General features: G+C 44.2%; 1 long non-coding RNA gene across 2 annotated transcripts; it reads left to right on the top strand.

Moving 5' to 3' along the window:
* On the top strand, positions 264 to 621 carry LOC109708603. Of its 2 annotated transcripts, none has more exons than XR_002215787.1 (3): positions 264 to 346; positions 435 to 501; positions 593 to 621. It is a non-coding gene; the product is annotated as an uncharacterized LOC109708603 (long non-coding RNA). The 2 variants fall into 2 exon arrangements; XR_002215786.1 differs by having other exon boundaries at positions 432 to 501.

Below are 6821 nucleotides of genomic sequence, written 5' to 3'. Positions count from 1 at the left end.
TCTCTAGGGTTTTTCTCTCTCTAGAGAAAAGTCGCCGTTTTGCGCCAATTTCGCGTCGTATGCGTCGCTCGCTGGTTGGGTGGACTAGGGGCCAGCTTTTCAAAGGTAAAAGGATGTGTTTTGGTTGTGTTTTCCATGTTTACTGCTGGGAGTTGCTGAAAGAGAGCTTTAGAGAAGTTTGTAGCTCAACTTTTCTATAGTTTATGATTTATTGTTGGATTTTGATGCGTTTTTGTTCCGTTGATTCCAGCAGAGTTGTGAGGGTCTCCTGCAGCTACAGAGGAGATATCTAGCTGTGATTTACCCACTTTGAACCAGGGAAAAGTGGCCTTGAGGTCTGAGATAGGTATTTAGTCCACTAATGAAGCTAATTCGGATCTAATTGCGACGTAATCGAGTAAGTGATGTAGTTTGGACTTGTTCTTTCGCAGCAGGTTCTCGAACTCCTTGGGGTTAAGTTAGGGACCAGGGAGGCTAGTTTGGAAGGTACTCCAACTAAGGGTAAGCTGGAATTTCAGTTTAGAAAATTGAATTCGCATGATTCCGACTATAAGCTAGCAATTGACGACTTTGGTTGCCGTTTTGGAAATAGTTTGCAGCGGGCTTGCAACGGACCTTCGGCATTACCTCCGGCTGATAACGTGAGGGATTTTGGAGCTATAATGAGGTTTATTTAATTTGAGCAAAAAGGATTTCAGCCTATTACAATGACGAAGTGTAATTGCGCCGAAATTGGCTTTTTCGATCGTAATTTTGAATACGATACTTATCTTCTGTTCACAGGATGATGCGACCCGCTAGTGGAGCTGATCTTGGACTCCTTGGACTGTTTTTGGAGCCTAGTACTAGGTGGGTCGGACCTAACCAGAGCAAGTGAAACTCCCCTATGTTCTATTGTATTATACCCCATGGTCTTACTGTGTGCTTATGGTGATTGATAAAGGGCTTGCATTTCGTCATCATAATGTCGAACATAATTTGAAATGAAGTCTCTATACAAGTAGAGAACACTTTTATATATGACGTATTTACATTTATAGTCAATTTAGTTGATGACTTATGACAAGAAAATATAAGTATGCACTTTAAAATGAATATACAAATGACTCTAATCAGAGACACCTATGACATCGCCTCATGCTATACGTTCCCGATCACGTGCCCACTAAAAAAACACCCTGTGCGGCCAAGATCAACTCTCAACTACCGCGCATGCTCTTTGCTTTACCCTTCATTGTTACAATCAATACTACTCTTGTTACTCATTTGTGTATTGAAATTCCGATTCAAAAAGGATCGAAAAGAGTAAAACTTTGCAATGAAAATATGAAATGTGACATAAAGATTGCTTGCTCATCATACACATAGAAGTGCTCCTACAAGCCAGCAATCCGAGTATGACACAAATACAACAAGACACGCATCCAAAAGAATGCCAAGTGGATTGAAAAAAAAAGAAAGTGAAACCAAGTCCTTGAGTAGGCACTAAGGAATGAAAAGAAAATGAAAGGAAATGAAGTGAATAGTAAATGAATGAGTATCAGTTGTATGTACAGTAAGTATTACATTTCTATGATTATGTTTATGATCATGTTCATAGGAGTGTCAATTAACTTCTATTATTTAATTGATTCCATATACTGCAGAAATCATGTTTACTGTTGAATACATGCCTGTCACAGGTTAGCCACTGCATACTTCTAAATACATAAACGCAAATTACTGCCTTTTATTTCCATTTAGGTACATCAGTAAATAGTGGTGTAATTTGCCGAGGCTGGCGGCTTACCCACTGGGAACTATTGTAATATGTTCTCACACCCTTCTTTTGGTGTTGGTTTTTACAGAGCCATCTACAGGAGAGGCTAGGGAATCGTGGCAAGGGAGTCGCCCTAGCTAGGGACTACTAGGAGCGTGCTAGTCGATCACCATTGGCTACTCGGGCTACGACCGAGGGTGATGATCCCTTTGTATAAGAGAGAACCACCAATTTGTAATTGTTCTACCTATTTTGTATACTCGTGATTGTAATGCATGTATTACTTGGACCCGTGAACTACCGTTGTGATACTTCTCTTTCTGTCCGATGATTTTTGGGATTGTATCACTCTTTGTTCTTTGTCTGATATATATGCGACCTGACATTGCTCTGATATCAGCTGATAGGACTTTCTTTGTTTTACTTCCTATCGATTGTTGCTGTAGACGCCTTATATACATCAAGTGTATGGCGGGTCTGTCACGTGCCGGATATGCCTTCCGCTGGTACCCGGGCGTGACATCATCTATTATATCAAGATAACTTTCCCAATTTCGCAGAGCAAGTTTATTGCCTAATTGGGCTCAAAACCTAAGACATTTGAGCATGTTCTTGGTGTGGTCTGTGGATTGAGAGCCGTTACGAGCGAGCTCTGAGCCTACGAGTGGAGCGGCGCGGGCGGCCTGAAGTTCCCCACGGGGGAGCGGCGGTGGCGGCCTGATCTCGTGGTGGTGAGGCGGCGCTGTGGGGTGGCTGGGCGCGGGGGCGCGGGTTCAGCACAGGGGACGGTTCGGGGAGTGCACCTAAACTTTTGGAGGGATACCGGAGAGACGGTCCGGGAGCGGGAGGAGCGCGCACCGCTGGGGAGTTCGTCGTGGCCGCCGGGAGGAGGAGCCCGCCCCTACAGGAGCATGGGGTTGAGAGGGGATTATTTGTTTTGAGGAGGAACATAGCTTTTTTGGGGTGGGGATCACTTAGGGTTTTTTTTTTTTAGGGGCGGGGAACGAGTTGGGGGCCGAGCGGAAAGGAGAAATATTTAATTAGTTTTTTTTTTTTAGATATAAAGGCGGTTGTGTTAAATCGCCTCTAATATGTCTCTACCGTAAGTGTAGAGGCGGTTACAAGAGCCGCCTCTGGACAACCGCCTCTACAAACCTTTTTTCCTATACTGAGAGAGGATGGCAGAGGCAGTGGCAATGGCGACGTCGGCGGCGGGGCTAAGGGAGGTAGTATGGCGGCGGCATATATGGTTGGGGTGGGGTGATTTGTTGATAGTGGGATTAGGTTGGGGTGAAGATGATGGTCGTGGGAAGGGTGAGAGAGAGAAGAGAAATTGAAAAGAAATTCAAAAAGAGGAGGAATTGAGAGAGATAATGAAAACGAAAGAGATCAATCATGTCCATCAATTTTGATGGACTAGAAGCATAGGAGCATAAGGACTGCTATGCTCCTACTAGCATAGCAGCCCTGCTCTAGAAGCTTAGGAACACAAGGACTGGTGTGCTTCTAATAGTACAACAATCCTACTCTCTCTCTTTCTCTCTATATATAACTAACAACCCTAATCTTAACCTAGTTCTCATTCTCTCTCCTTCTCTCTCTCCTTAACTGTAGCCGCCACCCCCTCCAGACGCCGACGGCTATCCTCTAGCCGGCGCTGCCCTCTAGCAACTTCTTCGAAGCTACCTTCCTCTTTTGATATTTCTCTCTCTTAATCTCTCTATTTTTCTCTCTCTCTCTTGGGATCCCTCTTACACGTGCTGTCGCCGCCACCACCGCCATCACCGCCGACAAGCGGACCTCCGGCTACCTTACTTCGGCCGGCAGGGAGCCTCCTCGACCACCATTGGTCTTCCCGAGCCACCGCCACTCGTCCTACTACCATTGTTGGCTCACCAAGACAAGTTGGCTCCTCCAGTCACTACCGCTATAGTCATCGCAGTCGGCTACTGCACTTCTCGACACTGCCTTGCTCTCACCAACCTCCCCAGGGCCCTCATTGTTTGGCCAACAGTATTCAAAAGTTGCTGCTACTATTGTAACTTTCTATGGTTTCTGAGGCGACCGAGGTTGCTCCATCAGCCAGCCGTGATATCTGGCGGCCTTATTTTGGCGAGCACTACACTCCTTGATACCCCTACATACCCGTGTTTCCCTAAGTGTTCTCTTGTGGTCTACTCCTGTGGCTATTATCCAGTTTGTCGAGAACTTGGCGTTTGGCTGTCCGTACACCTAAAGTATTATGTCTTGGGATAGCGGAAGTGTTGTTGTGATTCTCTGATGAGACGACTAGTCGTTGGGCTTAGTTCTAGAAGTCAGTTTGTGGATCTGATGTTTCATTTGCGTCATGGTGCATGTTAGTGTGGTTTGGACGTGTTGATTAGCAGACATGACACGTATAGGCTGATTATGCTAATTAGTTTCCTTGTTTAGGTTCAAGGACACTTAGAGACATTGATCGAGTCAACAACTTGGATACTTGGTTAGGTAGGTGCTTCAATCCGAAGTGGGTAAAATTGTATCTTGATTTTCCTCTATATTTATTCTATTCCATTATAGTTGTTGAGTAGTAGTACAACTTATCATGGCTCTGTGCTTTTACATCCTTGGTACTCAGACATGTCTATTGCTTATCATACTACTTATACTTACCATGATTGTTTTCATCTTATGATGATGTATGTCATGTAGAATAGGATTCGTTTTAGTGGCCTATCCACCTAACTATGACATGACCTAGTAGATCGGTGCTGAGCCAAAGATTGTATGCGAGGCGACACGGACCGGATCAATGGGTTGAATGGGGTCAGTTTCTCCCTTGAAATGTGAATCGGCTCCTGATGTGACCATCGAGTGTGTCACTAATGAGTCAAGTGATCGGCTGAGGAGGCATAGTTGAGGAAGGATCAGCTTAGCCGAGTTTTTCCACAAAAATATATTAACTACTCGATTGAATGAGCCAGTGACTTATCCTTATTGAAAATGAAGGGTTGGAATATAGAGGTTCTTGCAAGAATGAATTCTAGTACTAATTCTACTCTAACAAACCCTTAAAAGTAACGCGAAAATTTATCTAAAAGTAGCAAGAAAAATCTAAACTAACAGGAACGATCTATGAAAAAAATCTACTAAAACTAACAGGAATAGTAAATATCTCCTAGGAAAGTGGCAAATGCTAGGAATGAAAGAAATTGAAAATGTAGTGGTCTTTTGTTTCGCGTGAAAAAAACCTTTTTGCAGGCATGATTTTCTTATTTGTATTGTCGCTTGCGGTTATTGGATGTGGGTTTATTTGGCCATGACAGCCGTTTCTCCCCATGTCTTCGACTTCGCCTAAAACTGTATTTTCATTTCAGGCGTGTGTTTTTCAGCTCTGGGTGTACCATATGTTGTCTCATATATGGTTTTTTTTTATTTTACCCACGTGGGTCAGCCTGCTCTATCACGTGGCGCCATTTTTATGGCGCTAACAATGCCCCCTCGATAGCCACCTGATTAACAGTTTCGAGTGGCTGGCATCTCTTTGTTTCAACGACCAAGATTTGAGCATCGCGGGCTCAGAGGTTAAGATTTGCTATCTTTAGGGGTCACATCACTTACGGCTGCAACTGGTGGGGCCTCCAGTCATTTTGTACTTGATTCCGTCCTTCAACAGTTATGATTTCTCATACCCTTTTGTCTCATCTAGGGCATTAATTAGGGCACTAATAGTTGCCATCATTTTGCCATTATAACTTATTTCAAAATTCCCTTCGACGATTTTGTCTTCCTCGTGTGCTCCTTTTCAACTCTCTTTTGCTTTCTTCTCAAGATATTTTTCTTTGTTCTCTCTTATTCTTTCTCAAGATCCCCTTTTCTGACTTTTCTTCAGGATCTCTTTTCCTTCTAATAACTCAGATTCCTCCTCTCGCTTCATCTCAGATTAGAACTTCACTCTTTTGAAGTAGCATGTGGAGACCGACTTTTCTTGCGTTGTCCTTGGCCCTTTTTTTGTGGCACCGCTTGTAGATGATGTTTTTCCTTTCTCTGTAGAAGGGCTCCCCTTAGTGGCCGATACCATCCATCTCTATTTTTGGTCTTTCTCGAGATCGTTGGGAAAGAGTCTTCGTACCTGGCCTAGCGTCTCAAACACATATCTGTCCTGGGTGGATCGAGTTGAAAAATCTTATGCTAATCTTTGGTGTGAAGTCGGGATCTACGAGGCCATCAACTATCAAGGGCCCTCCTCGACAATCTTCTATTGGTCGTGACTTTGTGTTTTTGGTCCCCGCTCTTAAATACTTTTCTTTTCAGGGCGGAGCCTTTCACCCCAACCCTTTTTGACGTGGCGGCGATCCTTGGTCTCTGCCCTTACTATGTCATTTTGTCTATGTTTATGGTCTACAACCCCAATGGTGTGGCGAATTTTGAAATCCACCTGGGCCCGATGGTGGACTTGGCTTACACCAAGTTTATGCGACGGTTAACGGCTCAGGCCCCTGCTTCAGTGAGCAGAAATGAGCACACTGCATTTCTCCTTTACTGGCTTTGCTACAACCTCTTATGCATCTATTCACAAAAGATCAATCGGGAATTCATCCCCATCACTGTTGTGCTGGCGAATAGTGAAAAATTAGTACTCGGCTCGTACTTTCTCTCTTTTCTTTATAGAGAGATTTTCTAGTTGATCAAGCCTTTGCCGTCAAAGAATGGCATGGTGATCGGCTCAGGCTGCGGCATCATATGGTTCTTGAAACTTTGCCTGCAACATTACTTTCCAATTATATGCCGAACTCCTCTCTTCCAAGATTCGGCTTCCCATTTCGATACCTACGAACTAACCCTCGGCTGCCCGGAGCTCCTTACTTCAGGTCAGCCTACCGACTTTTTATCTTACTTTTGAGTTTTCTACTCTAAAGATCACCCACATCTTATTAATTGGTTCCCTTTCTAAGAGCGATTGACTGGGCTCGATTTGGTTCCTCGCACGGTTCGAGGCTATCCAGCATCGGAGGGCCGCTTCTAATGCCAACGAGCACTTTGAGGTTTGGTTTTTTTTCTGGCCTTGTGGGATCTTCACGTC

Source organism: Ananas comosus, linkage group 4 (genome assembly GCF_001540865.1).
Source record: "Ananas comosus cultivar F153 linkage group 4, ASM154086v1, whole genome shotgun sequence".
Taxonomy (NCBI): Eukaryota; Viridiplantae; Streptophyta; class Magnoliopsida; order Poales; family Bromeliaceae; genus Ananas; species Ananas comosus.
Note: the sequence above shows the minus strand (reverse complement) of the source record. Positions and strands in the feature narration are given on the sequence as shown.